Raw genomic sequence first — 16,150 nt, 5'->3', positions numbered from 1 at the left:
ATTTACATTACTAGTGGACGGTGATCGAGATGATTTTAGATACACATATAATTAAGAGTTTGAAATCATATGTAAAGTAAAGGTACATAATAAAAGATGGGGTCTTTGAATGAGAGCATGTTTCCAGTCGAGGTGTTAGTGGAGAAAATTCAGAAATACCACACAAGTGGAGATGGACGTGAGAATCATCCACGTCACCCTGCCCATCAGAGGGGACATTTGATCTGAGCTAGTGTGCTGAGATGGAGATTTTACTAAAAAAAACTATAGGATAAAAGATACTTTTTTGCAGCTTGCATGCAAATAAAAAAAAAATTAAAAAATCACAGTGATTTCATTGTAATATTTCTTTTTCTGGATTATGTCTCTTGCTCGCTGTCTTCAAATACTTATTTTCCTCACTGTATATACTTATGTTCTCAGGTAAAGATCTATAGACATGGTAATTATGTAATGATTTCAGATACCTCAACACTACAATATGTTTGATTGGTAATACCCAGATTGAGCCATTCCTATAGCTCCAGTCATTTTTACCTCTTAAGCTGTGAAGAAGCTCTGTTTTCTTGGACCCAGCTGATGTTCTTACATGATCCAGGCCTGCTTCACTAAGTCGTAACAAACTCGGGCCAGAACATTCCACAGTTAGACGGCGAATGTGATTCCAGGAGCCCTGGCAACTGGACTGGAGGAAGCTTCGACAGGATGGTATCAAAGGACGCTAAAAGCTTCCTACTGCTTCGGAGAGACAAGATCAATATCTCCTTTGATTTCATTGAGGGCGCTGATCGTTTCTTCAAAGCTCTGAAAGGAGCCTTCCAAATTCAGTAGTAACTCTTAGATACTGAGAGGTTCATAAAGAATGCTCGTTTGTCTGTCCATAATTCACCACACTTCTAGGTATTAAGATTCATGTATCTGTGTTCATTTATTTTAATACTTGTTTTCCGTCTGCATATTTATTTCCATGTATCCAGTAGTATTAGTATAATAAAACGTTAAGAAGATCTGGTGTTGTGTTCTTTAGACAACAAAGGACGACCCTCGCTGTGCGAGGCTGCGCTGACCGTTCAGCTAAAGGTGTGAGCCAAGTGCCGCCTGAAGCTGCGCCAGTGAATCACACTATCAGACCATACATCTACACACACATTCCTGAGAAAACACACACACGAGCAGCCTTGAGTTGCCGACGCTGGACGACGTGTAGACTCTTCACATCACGGGAGTGACAGTGACTCAGACGACATTGGGAGGAAACCTGGCGGTGATAACGAATCCCAAGTGTCTCTGTGATCAGCACACTACTTTTGAAGAAGAAAATTTCACAACAACACTAAGTTTAAATATCCTGAAGTTGACTTGGTGTTTAATTTGCTCACAATCACTCTAGTCACTGCTACAATTACTTTTTATCCTTCATTTACAGATGACAGAGGTTACGAGACAAAACGTATCATCATTCTGGTTAAATCCCTGAATCTCCTATTCGCTCTAGACGCAAATGTACAATTAAAGATCCGAAAGAATGAAAACTATCTTAAGATTATATGAAACAGAATCCCATCGGAAACCTATGGCTATCATACTTTAATTGTCTTTATTACATTACAATCGAATCGACACGTTGTTAGCAGAGAAAAGAGGCGTTTGTGTTATGTTTAGAGACGCATGTTGTACTTACATCCTGAATAACACTGATTCTAATGGTATTGTAGCGAAGGCGCTACACGGCCTTCAGAGTCTCAGCTAACTCTGGTATAGGTTCTTTCCTCTTGAAATTGGCTAGACGAAATGTCTGGAAAATAGAGATCTGTTCTCATGTCCGCAGCTGTTTCCTTTATCATTGAGATGGCTGTGATTCTCTTGTTTGGTTTTTGCGTTATCCCACTGGTTAGAGGTCTCATCATGACCTCAGCAACACTCTCGTATGAAATGACACAATGCACTATGTTCAAAAACCCTAACTCTAATTCACGTAATGACTTTGACGATGGTCTTAAGCTATCTGACCACAAAATATAATCTGATACAAATATGATTATTGACTTATTTTCTTCACATGCTTATACAGAGGTTATTCTTGTATAACTACCCACCAAAACAGCTCCCAACCTTTTATCCCTAAGTTACTTGCATTTTATGTGAAGGTGTATTTTTGAATTTTGACTTAATACACTGAACTGTACTGTACAATACTGAACTGAACATTCTTACACAAACAAATAATCTCTTGTGCCCTGACGTACATCAAGTCTAAACATCTGATGTTCCATTTGAGTGACTAATAATTTATGATATATGTTTTGTACAAAAGATTGTAGTTTAACTTTAGTTTAGTACTGTTGGTTCTTGTTTTTGGCCAGTAGGTGGCGCTCTAGAGCTGGCTTCCTTGTGTCAGCGGAGATTTGTTTTGGAAGACGCATTTGCATTGCACGGACATTATGAGTATTTAGCAGTGTGCGTCTAATAAAGTAAGTAATGTCGTTTATACTGGATAGTTATTGTGTTGGTGTTTCTAATAAAGTAAGTAATGTCGTTTATAATGGATAGTTATTGTGTTGGTGTTTGTGTACAGAGACGCCAGTTTTCAGTTATCTATAGCAGGTATTCGTATATTATTTTGTGACGTTTAGAACACTGACCGTTAGCCATGTAGCCTAGCTTTTGGTGCTGCGACCGCTAAGCCTGTTGCTTGTTCTCAATGTGTCCGTGTAATAGAGCTTCTATAAGTCATGTTGTATATCTTTCATATATGTTATTAACAGGCTTCAGTCATGTCTTGTACTTTAACTGTTTATTGATAATTTCTTAATACTTAGTATTTGTTTCTGCTGTAGGAAAACCACACACACACCCATATACTCAAAGTCTGTGTTGCTGATCCTCATGCAGATAAAGTTTTTCCCCATCTGGATCTGTCTCTGCCTCTACCTCAACTCACCTGTACAGAGATTGTTGTTTTGATCAGACACCCTGAGATGATAGCCCTTAAACACCAGATATAGTCATCTGTACATGTTTGTCTTTTACACCCAGACTCTGGCTCCCTCCTATCTGACTCCCCACCAGACCCAAGGCTGTTAAAGCGAATGCATCTTGTCTTGGAAGCTCGTTGTTCCTCCTTTGGATAACAAGACATGACGATGCAGAAGTGAGAAAGCAAACATTCTCACTCACAGCAAGATAAGGTGGCACAAACAATTCCATTGGTGCAGAGAGACATTCCACCAGAGCCAAAGAAAGGGGTTAAAAGGCAGGAGCAACTTGAGGATCGTGGGCTCTTTGCATCACACCTTCGTGGTGTGTGCACTGATTTCCCCAGCTGGTTTTTGGTTTGTTGATGTGCATGATCAACATCCATGCTTTTTATTTGCTTTCTCCATTGTTTTTATTTTATTTATTATTTCAATAAATTGCACAAAAGGACAACTCTCTCATCTGCTTCTTTATGGAAAATTTCCACCACAGGGGCAAAAACTAAGCATGATCGATTTGTGGGTGACTCCGGTGTGCGGTGGATAAGAGTGTCTTCGGTTGATGTGAATGTCAGAGTGACAACGCATATTGCTGTCGTCGTCGATATGACAATCATCTTTATCGTGTTTCGTCTGGTGGATGTCATTTTGCGTCAGTGGAAGATAAAAATTTGTGCGAAAGTGAATCAAGTGTAAACAACTCTGCTTGTCGTAAAATGTTTTGTTCAGAAATACTGGATGAAATCACAGAGAGGCATACATGTAAATTAACCACACAATTTAGAGCAAATATCAAAGTAACATACAGTGAAGATCAAAACAACAGGGTCACAATCAATGTCTTCTTCCTGTTGAATAGTGGTGTTAGATTGTTTCCAACCTGTTTGTTGACACCTTGACAGTTCTTTGGAGTTCTTCAGGTTGCAATCAGCTGGTCACAGAGACACTTGGGATTTGTTATCACCGCCAGGTTTCCTCCCAATGTCGTCTGAGTCACTGTCACTCCCGTGATGTGAAGAGTCTACACGTCGTCCAGCGTCGGCAACTCAAGGCTGCTCGTGTGTGTGTTTTCTCAGGAGCGTGTGTGTAGATGTATGGTCTGATAGTGTGATTCACCGGCGCAGCTTCAGGCGGCGCTTGGCTCACACCTTTAGCTGAACGGTCAACGCAGCCTCGCCTCAGTGCGTGTGTGAGCACAGCGAGGGTCGTCCTTCTCAGTTCTTTTCATCAGTGGTGGTTTTCTCTGTGGGAGTGGCTGGAGTGGATCCAAGTCGCTCTTTTCTCCGCTCTTTCTCCGACCTTCACAGTTGGTTGTCAGAAGGATCTGGAAGGGACCTCGCCACCGTTTGGAGTCCCAATGCTTCCTGCTGAACTCCTTAACGATCACCCAGTGCCCTGGTTGAATGATGTGCAGCGGTTCTGTCGCCTGTTTGGGCAGAGCCGCTTTCACCTGTTGGGAGATTTGAGAAAGAACAAAGGATAAGTTCTTACAGTACTGTAGAATTGCGTCTTCTTTCAGTAGGTGGTAAAATCCTAGTCTCAGTCTCAGGGTGGAGTCCCATCATAGGAGGTCTACCAAATAGGATCTCATACGGGCTGAGGTTTGTTCTCATCCTTCTCCTCATTCTCATGTATGAGAGCACAATGGGAAGAATGTCCACTTGAGACTCTGAGCAGCATTTGGCCAGTTTGTTTTTCAAAACTGCCATTCACTCTCTCTACCGCCCCTCCGCTTTGGGGGTGGTAAGAGCAGTGCTTTCTGTCAATGTTCAGAAACTTTCCCAATTCCTCGAGGGCTTGGTTCGCAAAGTGTGAGCTGTTTAGATGGAATCCCCCACCTGGGAATTATTTCTGTCAGCAAGGCTTTGGTAACTGCATGGCTGTTAGCATGTTTAGCTGGGAAGGCCTCCACCCATTTTGACCACATATCAACAATCACTAAACAATACTTTTTACCTTCTGCTGGCGTTAGTTCGATGAAGTCCAACATTAAATGGTCAAACGCTAGTTCCGGTGATGGGTGAGCTGCCAGTGGTTTGGCAACCATCTTACCTGGTTTCTCATCCACTGTCTAGGTGAATGATTGCGTAGGGTCAGGCAGACCCAAAGTAAAAGCCGGCGGAAGAGCAAGTTTGAGGTTGGTGAACGCCTGTTCAGCCTCAGATGTCCACGTGAGGCGGGTGGTGGATGCAGAAGATGTCTGCATCAGAGCTCTAAGCGGAGCCTCCAAGACAGCGCAGTTAGGAATGAAATTCCTGCAATAAGAGCACATACCTAAAAAGGACATAAGCTGTTTGTATGTGCACGGTTTAGGCAGGTTCTGAATGGCTTCAGCTCTTTTAGGTGAAATGGATTTCCCTTCAGCGGTAATGATGTTGATGAGAGAAATCGCAAGCGCAGACCTATGTTCATCTCAAAAAAGAGAGGTTGAGGTCAGTTTGTCAGCATGTGTGCGTAACCATGATTTTTCAAACTTCTCATCAGGCCAGAAGACACATGTGCTATACAGGACAGGTCAGATGCATCTTTAAAGGTCGTTTTTTGTGGGGAAACAAGCTGTCGAGCAGCCTGTATGAGGGCCTCAGTTCCAGCCCCTCCCTTCAGCAGCCACTGATAAGAGTAGAGCAGCGGCTCTAAGGTGAAATTAACACCAACAAAGGAAAAATTATTTACATTGTCTGTGGTTGTGACCTGCACTCCCTCCGGAGTGGAAATCAGTGAAATACCCAAACTACACATGAGATCTCTTCCTAATAGATGAACTGGGCATACGTTTGAAAGCAAAATGGATGTTTGAGTGTCTTGCCGTCTAAAGTTGTGCAAAACAGAGGAACAATAAGTTTTTCTTTTATTGTCTGGCCAGACGAACCTATAGTGTGCACAAATCGTCCACTCATTTTAGGTGGATTGGAAAACATGGAAGATTTTATTACCAAATTTGTTGCTCCTGAATCTACTCAAAACACCGTATGTTCACCTTGAACCGTCAGAGCAAACTCAGGAAATTGTTTGCACCCAATTGACTGTAAAGTCATGCAGCAGTTGTCATTTAGCTGTTTGTTATTCTTTTCAAAATCACTCTGTGGGATATTTTGAGCAGAAAGCAAGTCTTCATTGCAAGCAGGCAAGCATGAATTTGAATCTATTGAGCATGTATCAAGTGTGAGCGAGTGTGTGTGTGTCTGTGCGGTACCGTCTACGTCATCATGTGAACGGAAACCTTCGCTGGGCTCCTCCTCTAGTCAGTCAGAAGAGAGTGCCCGGGAGGGTGGAACCTGACGTAGCCGGGGGCAGTGCTTCCTCCATCTGTGTCCCATCTCGCCGCAGATGTAGCAAATGTTTCCCAGATCACCAGATGCGCCTCCTGTGTCTCTGCTCAATTCCGTCTGAAGTCTCTTCCTCTTCCTCGCCCGCGAAACCTGCCTGCTCCTCTGTTGTTGTTATGGCTCACAGAGAACATCTCCAAGGATGACAGATACAGTTCTCTCTGTTGCTTTTCCTTCTTTGCCATCTTCTTCTGCTGGAGAGTGTCATAAGCATGGCGTGCGTGTCTTGTGAGGTCAGACAGACACGCTTCTTCTTTCTATCCAATGTATGACTGCTTCACGGCATCAAAAACTTCAGGGAGTAAGCCTTTCATCACCAGTTCACACAGGTGACTCTCGTAGATGAGTCCTCCCACTCCTTCAGGGGGAGGATGAACTCCTCCGTGTGTGTTGTATGCGGTGGTGAGGCGGTGAACAAAGTCATCAACTGATTCCTCTGGTTGTTGTTTGCATGTAGTGACTTTAATCATACAGATTTTATCGGGGAACGCAGTTTTGAGGTGGGCAACAAGCGTCCTCACTGCGGCAACAAATCCATCATTTAAGTTGTTTGTCCAGTCTTTGTGTTTGAGAGCAAGTGTCACATCAGGCAATTGTCTAGCCAGCTTTTGGTATTCACAAGGTGCAAGACGTTTGGCCAGGATGCGACGAATCTCAGCTCCAGTGGGTCTGTACTCCTGGGAGAAAGCCAGAAGGTTGGCACCGAATGTCTTTCCTGATACGGTGATGTCTGGAGGAGTGTGGGCAAAGTCAGCTATGTCGGCGCTAGTCCATGGTCTGTGCACTAGCATGCTTCCTTCAGGGCCGGCCACTTCCACCATGAGCAAGCTGTTTTCTGGTAATTTCTGTGGTGGAAATTTTGGAATAAAGGCAGATGAGAGAGTTGTTGTCCTTTTGTGCAATTTATTGAAATAATAAAGAAAATAAAAAATAACGAGGAAAGCAAATCAAAAAGCCAGCTGGGGACATCAGAACATACACCACGGAGGTATAATGCTGAGATCACCCCGTTCTGAGGTTGTCTCTGCCTTTTAACCCTTCTCCCGGGGCCTGGTGGAATCTCCTTATCACAGTGTGGGTGAAGATGTTTACATTCTCTCTCCTGCATCCTGGGTGCCATGCTATCAGAAGGGAAGGGACACAGAGCTTCAAGGATTGAATGCGCAAGGTTTACGGCCTTGGGTCTGGTGAGGGATCGCATAGGAAGGAGCCAGAGACCGGGGGGTAAAAGGCAGACACAGACCATAAACAATCGCTCAGTCAAACACAACATTAGATGTCAGCACTTAATGTGTGACAGAACCTTGAGAGGGAGATAGTTTGTTTAGTTTGTCTAGATAGTTTGTTTGTCTAAGAATGTTCTGTGCTGAGTCTAATCAAGTACAGAGCACATGGTTGCTATACAGAGTCAGAAAAGAACACAAGAAGCATAAAAGTACAATTTTTCCATTACACCGTAAAACCTAGTGCATCTTGTCTTTGAAGCTTGGTGTTCCTCCCTTCCTGATCAAAAGACACCCATGTAGCAACCCACGTCTGGACCTAGGTAACTTAACACAACGTGTGAGATTCACTCCCTTCCACAGAGACAAAGCTGCGATTCACCAGAACTCAGAATTCTTGTCTATTCCTAGACACTGTTTCCTACTCACAACAGAACTGTGACTTTAAATAAACAACACACATATGGCTAAGTGCACATCAAAGACCATGAATACTTTTAGGTGACACAACCTAAATCTCACCAGGGTCCTCCTCTGCCTTATCACTAACCAGACCAAGACTTGTCTCATAATTTCTCTACCAAGACTCACTTCATGGACTCCTCCCACTCGCCCAGGAGATCTGGATCGTAAACCAGGATGTGAAGTAATAAAAGGAAAACTCTTCATTTGGACACAAGTTCTGGTTCAGTTGTAGCAGAAACTTTCAACTGTCATGAAACCATTGCCATTGTATTCTGTGGGACAAAATGTTATCATTTGATCTTAGATTGGTTTTCTGTGTGATGTTTAATGCCTGATCTACAGATCTTGCCAGGAAATTCCTTCAAGTTACAAAGGGACTTCAACTTATCACAATGCTCTCATTTGCGGGAACGTACAAAGTTGAAATACAGATACTCACCTGCTTTACTTCTTTTAATCTGTGCAACATGCCTATAGACTATGCCCACCAGGCTACAATTAGGTATCCTCATTATTGTATTACATTTTTAAGTTTTACAATTGTTTAATTAGTAATGTCTAGATTAAGCCAATTATAATTGATTTTGCTTGCGTTTATTATTTGTGTTAGTTTTAGTGTTGCTTGGTGTTACATAGGGACAAGACCAGTCATCATGAATACCATTTCATTTGTTACAGCGTTTTTAAGGGACCACGTATGAAATCCTTAATATTCTATGCATTTAATATTGCTGTTTAACCATTCTGACTTCTCTGCTCATTTGAGTGTCAAAGTGATCATTACATGTGTACTTGTGTTATGGTGTGAATGGAACTTTGAGCTTTGATGAAAAGAGGAGGAAAGCTTAGTTATCCCAGATTTAGGAGCGATCCAAATCAAATAGTTTGGGCACCTGATCTGAAGAGAGTGGAACTCTTCACCACTGGTTGAACTCATTTCTCCGCCCTGCAGTGACCACTGCCCCAGGGGTATTTAAACCAGTGACACCCTAGGCGAATCGGATTTCAATCTACCTTCAAAACTAGTCAAAACAACGAATTTTGTTACGTTATAAAGTCATCAAGAAACTCTGCGAAACTGAATCTATTACAACCAGTCCTTAATTGACTCGCTATTTTTGATCGAACTAATTAAATTAGATTCCAGCCCGTTTCCCTTTTGGGCTAGTTTGAAACACCGTAGAGAAAATCAACCTGCTGACTGACTGTTACTTTGCTGAACTCCGAGCCGTCATCATCAGAGACCCAGAGGCCGTGGCACCTGGACCAGAGAGGGCACGCCTGCTCAACCAACTGGTAACAGGGAGACGCTGCACAGCGGGCTACAGCTCCAAACTAAGGCAAGACGAACATCTCTAATCCTCTGAGAAGTCTGGGTGTTTCTCAAGCATTAAAAAAAGAATATTACAAATTCATTAGTTGTCCTTAGATTTGTATAAGTTAGAGACAATACTCTTTTAACTTGATCAATCACACACAGAGCCTCAATCACTGAGGTCTTGACCTGTTCCTTGTGTTTTCACTCATTGATTCATTCACTGCTGATCATCTCATTCTGATTGTTTTCTCATTTTCTGTTCTGTTTGTTTGAGTATTTCCATATTATGTTATTCATATATCCCGTAGGGTTAGAGTAATAAAACTTTAAAAGCAATCTGTTTTTGTGTGCGTTGTTCTTCAGATTTAAGCAGGTAACTCATTGAATTGACATCTGGTGTTGACTAGATTGATACAAGCGGGATTTCAGCTTTAAAACAAACCTGTTTCTGCAATAATATCAAACTAAAAAGCACTAGACCCCAGCGGTCTCTGGGCCTCTGTCTTTTGGCTCACTTCCCTCCGAGCTGCCTCAATTTTTGCCTCCAACCTTCGTTTCCATGGTGGTTGGGTATTGTTTCCTATGGCTCTTATAGCCAAGCACCTCTAGGATCACTGATGCTGAAGCATATATCAGCTCATTGGAAACCTGTATTGTCACCACAAGCAGGCTAATAAAATAACCACTTTAAAGTGAGGCCGACCTGGTCCCTTGTACTGGAGATTGCAGGGTAACAAACACTAGTCAACGCCAGATGTCAATTTAATGAGTTACTGGTAACGATTAACAATAACAACTTTCTTGTGATAAAACCAAATCACTCTCTAATGTCGAGAATTCTTGATGCAGTTCAGTGACATCTGATTAAATCGTAAGAACGATGCAGACAAAAACAGATTCATTTTAACGTTCTTTTTTTTTAAACTAATACTACTGGATATAAGAATAAACTAAAATAAAAATACTCAAACAAACGGACAATGGGCATGAAATGATCAGCAATGCACGAATAGAGAATAGAATGATGGTGAATGAGGGTGTGTTTGTGATGAACGCTTTATGTGACAAATAATGTTAATGGCAATCAATGAACACATTGTAAACACAATCACAGTAAACAGAGCAATCTGCAAAAAATGAATAAAAGGATAAATGATGGTCAATACCAAAGTCTGTGATGGCTTTGACCAAGATAATAGAGTAATTTTTTCTAACTTATAAAACCTAAGGAGAACTAATGAATTTGGAATATTCAATTTTAGCGCTTTGAGAAATACCAGAATTCTCAGAGGATTAGAGATGTTCGTCTTGCCTTAGTTTAGAGCTGTAGGCCGCTGTGCAGCGTCTCCTGAAACCAGGTGCCACGGCCTCTGGGCCAGGAATCGTCACCTGTGGTGATGATGACGGCTTGGGGTCAGCCAAGTTACAGTCAGTCAGCTGGTTGAATTTTCCACGGTGTTTAAAAGTGGCAGCGCTACTGAAACTAGCCCAAAAACGAAAACGGACTGTAATCGAATTGAATTACTTAAATAAAAAATAGCCAGTAAATTGAAGATGGTTGGTTATGGTTTCAGTTTCGTTGGAGTTTCTTTATGTCTTCAAGAGTAACAAAAACTTCTGTTTGTTCATACTTCTAAGTTTGACGTTAGCTTACAAAATTTAGAAGAAAGTAAAGAAAAGTAGTGCGACGCAAAAAGAAGAAGGCGAAACAAGTTTGAAGCTAGAGGGAATCCGATTCCACTAGGGTGTCACTGCTGTTAAATACCCCAAGGGCAGTGGTCACTTCAGGGGAGGAGGATGGATCCATCCAGTGGTGGAGAGTTCCGCCTCTTCAGATCAGGTATCAGACTATGTGATTTGGTTTATCATACCTGCAAATCTGCTCTTGACCGTCACATGCCCAGGAAGGGACCACTTGTTGTTAATAAAAAATAAGGGACATGCGGCTTGAATCTTCTCACCATTGCGCAGCGCCTGTCTTCGGTTTTTATTCCCTCCACCAACAGGTTTGCCTCTTCGGCATCCCATCGTTTTGCGGCCGTGAGATCAGCTGATTCCAGGTGTAATCAAAGTTCTGCTCGTGCGCACTGGCATTGCGGATGAGGGAAGTATAAATCATATACAAAAAAGTGAAAAAAAACGGACAAAAAAAATCTCTCGAACCACACAATCAGAGAGGGCGCACCTCAAATACTAAGACTAAATAAAGAAAATCACATGCAGTTGGTAAAAAGTAAGGGAAAATACAGAAAAGAAAGAACGATCGAAGCGTGCGCGCGCCTGTAAGTAAGTAATAGTTAGGAGCATTAGGGAAGTATGAAAGAAAGATGTGTATTTAAGTGTGTTGGAAGCTGGAGGATCAGAGAGATGACTGAATGCTCTGTTAGCGTTTTACATGTCGTGTAAGAGGGTGTGAGGGAGGTCGGATACAGTAGATGGCGGTAGTGTAACTTTAAGGATGCGAGTCGCCGTAAAACACTAAAGAAGAAGAAGGGGAACACCACCGAAGAAGAAAAAGACTAGGCGGGAATCTGTGAGATGTATTGTCTTTGTTCTGCTGCTGGATTCTAGGAACCGTGACAGAAATGGATCAGTACAAACTGGAAATGAAAGAAGAGGACGTGGACGTCTATCAAGAACGGAAGCAGAGCGATACGGAGCAGCAGGACCCGAGTTTAACCGAGCAGGACCGGTCCACTAGTGGAATAAAGAAGGAGGAACAGAAGGACCCGAGTTTAATTGGGCAGCACCGGTCCACTTACGGAATAAAGGAGGAGGAACAGGACCCGAGTTTAACCGACCAGGACCGGTCCATTAGCGGAGCTGAGGAGGAGCAGCAGGACCGTGACCACGCTGGTCCCACAGATCAACAGGTCGGTGCTGTTTCACCGCTAAAAGCGGCTCATAGCGACACTAATGCAAAGATGTGGATGTTGTGACAGAACAAAGTAAAACCAGGCTGTGGATGCGTGGAAACATACAGACGCTGCTCTGCAGAGGAGAGGAGCTTTTGTTCTCTGAAAATGGAAACTGACTGTGTGTGTGTGTGTGTGTGTGTGTGTGTGTGTGTGTGTGTGTGTGTGTGTGTGTGTGTGTGTGAGAGTGAGTGAGTGAGTGAGTGAGTGTGAGAGAGACTAAGACATATTCCAGTAAACACAGGCTTGAGCTGAAATGCAGCTAATTAAACTTTGTATAAATAATGGAGATGAGGCTAACTGTGTGTTAGCGGCTACAGCGACCTGACTAGTTACAGTAAGACAAACCTTTAGACGGATGGATGCATCTTTGTTGTCGTTGCACAAACGTATAGTTGACAATAAAAAATGACAAAATAATCAATAGCAGTGTAAACAAAATATAAACGAATGTTAGTGCAGCAGAGTTGTTGTTGTTGTGTATGTTGTCATTCCAGTAGAAAGCAGCTGGTTAAGTCATGGTGTTTTGTTCCATTGATTAGTTCTGTTCTACTGTAGTAAACTGGTCTTTTTGTTCAGGATCTCAATACCCTGAATTTTTTGCCAGAGGACCGGACCCTGAACACACCGTGTCCTGCCTTTGTGCAGACCTTAAGGGATACTTTTTCACTGCTGAAAAGCATGTTGTGTTATAAATATTGGACATTTTGTTACTTTTGTACTTCATGAGTGTCACAAGCCATGGCTTTTAACTGCACTTGAGCTAGCTCATAAGAGCGGGCAATATCAATTGCCTTGTCCAGTGTTAGCCTTTGGCTAAATAGATTTTCTCCAACGTGAGGTGAGTTAGTGGCGGATATAATTCGGTCCCTGACCTTTTTCGTAACCACAGTCTTTTACGAACAGCTTGAGCTTTGTCACAAATTGCTCAAATGACTAACCGCTCTCTTCTGTCTTTTCGTGGAACTTGTACCTGGCGAATATTGTGTTTTCTTTTGACATAAGGTACGCTGCAAATCCATTGTAGTACGCTGTTAGTGATTTACCTTTTTTGATGAGGTGATGGTGAGGACACCTTCAGCCTCCATCTCGTTGAGAACTGCTACGCTCAAAGTCTTCCAAATAGTTAATACCTGTCTTGCTGCAGAACCAAAACTACCAAGATAACCAAGTTTTAATACATACCCAGAACATTGTTTCTTTATCCTACTTTACATTCAGTAAAGCATTCCCACTGAAAGGCCCTGCAAAAACATCTATCCTTGAATCCCCAGGTTTTTCAAGTCACCCAGTAACGTATACATTGCACATTAGAGTGTGAAGATAACAGTTTCTTCCACCTTCGGAGCCCTGATGTATTTTCTGGTTGATAATAAAGTTGGCTTTGACTGTTATATATTTCACTTAACTCTTTTTTTTAATGAGGGAAAACACTTTTATTCGGGAAAACATAGCATTGAAATGACATGTTTTTTCTGTTTCTTATATGGTAAGACATAAAGGTATCCAATAATAAGAAAAAAGCATGTGTAAATATAAATAAAAATTCAATTGCTTAAAAGATTCTTGAATATTGCACTGACAAACAAACACATTTCTACTCATATGTTAAATGAGGTTATTCCACAAGTGGTCTAAATCCAACATACAGTGAGTGTTTTATCCATCAGATTCTTCACCCCTGAAATCCTCAGCACCAGCTCACTAGCCTCTGTAGACTAGATACCTGTAACAACTTAAGATACAGAAACATATTACTCTAATATTTATCAAGAAAGATAAAAAAACTACATTTTTAATACCCTAAATCCCTCGCCACACCCACTAGATTTTAATTTAAAAAATGTGTGTATATGTGCGTGCGTGGTTTTTTGAAATAAAAAGATATATAAACCCAAAAGAATAAAGAAACATCAGACCATCGGTAACAATGTGAGTTTTTGACTGGAAAATCCTGCTTTAGATTTTTCCTGTTCTGGCTGGAACAATTTACCAAATTCCTTTCCACGGACGTCTCCGCAAAATGGAAACAAACTAGACCTGGTGGTAGAGTGTATCCTGAAGTATTTGCTCAACGTCAGGCCCGTCTAAGGTCCCTCGTATCTTGAAAAAACTTTACTCTGAGAACGCGCTCCATCTTTCAGAAGCTATCTTTTTATCATTGTCCCCCACTCATGGTGTGGACTGCACTCAGATCTTTAACCTTTGTTTGCAGACCCTGTACGGACGAGCCTCGGTTCCACAAGCCTCACTGTAACATTGTAAGCAGAATTTGAGTTGAGCACTGACATAGTGTGTGTCGCCTCTTGGTCCTAATGTTCAAATGCACTCCAGTCTCTCAGATCTCAGAACAGTTATGTAACTGATGTGATGCCCCCTCTAGCAATGGTTTTACTGTTAATTTAAGTAAATAAATTAAATTTTCCATTACCCGATGAATTGTATTAAAGGCCCATGCACATACTTTTTTTCATGCTACACAATGCTAAAGAATTGGACCTTGATGTCTTAGTAGGGTGTCTAACTTTTCAAGCCAAAACGCTCTGTAGATCGTCTAAACGGCCCAAGTGAAAATGTGTGTTTTAAGCTCTTATCCACAACGCTCTATTTTAGGGGTGTTGCAAGCGAAGTTGATCGCCACACCCTTTTGAGGAAGCGCATAGCTGTGATCCGCCGTGGGGATCAAAAGTCACGGGTAATGAATCCAAAGTAACAGCGAAACTGGCTACCTTGTTCTTGTAGTGGAGTTCAATCATATGTTTGATCCAAAATCTGACTCTGAAGTTAAATGGGAGGCTGTTGAAGGGGTTACACTTCAACTGTCGCAAGGTACATCTAACTGGCAATTTCACATTTAATTTAATTTATTGATTTATATAATACGCAACTTGATTAGCTGCTAACGCTAATACTAATGGTTGCCAATAAGCAGCCTCAATTAATTAACAGAATATTTATAACACAACTACAGTCTGTTTGGGAGCATAGCTCAATAAACTAATATAAACTCATTTTTACATGTTTTTTTCTTTCTCGTGCTGCTGTTGTGTCAAAATGATTTATCCATAATGGGATCTTCAGCTGCAGCTTATATTTTTTAATTAAGTATTTGTAATTAAGTGCCAATGTGGGAACAGTGAATGCCTACAGAGGCATGGTGTGACGGCAACTGTTGCTGTCAAGATATTGCATGTGTTTATTACTTTTATTAATAAAATAAATAAAAATTTTGGTAAATCTTACCTCAAGACTCCTGAACCAATTGCCAAACCTACTGTCATGTATGGTTGATGATCCAGGACTAGAGCCAGTATGTTTGAGTGCATTCATTACAGAACTCATTTAATATACAGTATATCAGACAATTACACATGCATGGAATAAATCAGTATCTCAGAAATCCATAAACAATTTTAGAACGTTTTACTATTTACAGATTAATCATAACGTACCTGAGAACTCTGGTTTACAAACATAGTTTTGGTTCTAAATACATATTGACCTAATACATTTTTTATTGCTTTTAGTAAGGTGTATGCTATATAAATATAAGTTGTGGTGGAAATTTTCCATAAAGAAGCAGATGAGAGAGTTGTCCTTTTGTGCGATTTATTGAAATAATAAAGAAAATAAATATAATGGGGAAAGCAAATAAAAAGCATGGATGTTGATCGTGCACATCAACAAACCAAAAACCAGCTGGGGAGATCAATGCATTCACCACGAAGGTGTGATGCAAAGAGCCCACGATCCTCAAGTTGCTTCTGCCTTTTAACCCCTTTCTCTGGCTCTGGTGGAATGTCTCTCTGCACCAATGGAATTGTTTGTGCCACCTTATCTCGCTGTGAGTGAGAATGTTTGCTTTCTCACTTCTGCATCGTCATGTCTTGTTATCCAAAGGAAGGAACACCGAGCTTCCAAGACAAGA

The 16,150-nt window shown here is 41.5% G+C and overlaps 1 protein-coding gene and 1 pseudogene across 1 annotated transcript in view; one reads left to right on the top strand and one right to left on the bottom strand.

Moving 5' to 3' along the window:
- LOC129603091 (uncharacterized) overlaps window positions 1–16,150 on the bottom strand; it is a 506,300-nt gene that overhangs the window by 448,740 nt on the left and 41,410 nt on the right. The window lies entirely within an intron of this gene.
- Window positions 11,885–16,150, top strand: part of LOC114851366 (zinc finger protein 260-like) — a 14,809-nt pseudogene continuing 10,543 nt past the window's right edge.

The sequence above is a fragment of the Betta splendens genome, chromosome 2, assembly GCF_900634795.4.
Source record: "Betta splendens chromosome 2, fBetSpl5.4, whole genome shotgun sequence".
In the NCBI taxonomy this organism is placed as follows: domain Eukaryota; kingdom Metazoa; phylum Chordata; class Actinopteri; order Anabantiformes; family Osphronemidae; genus Betta; species Betta splendens.
Note: the sequence above shows the minus strand (reverse complement) of the source record. Positions and strands in the feature narration are given on the sequence as shown.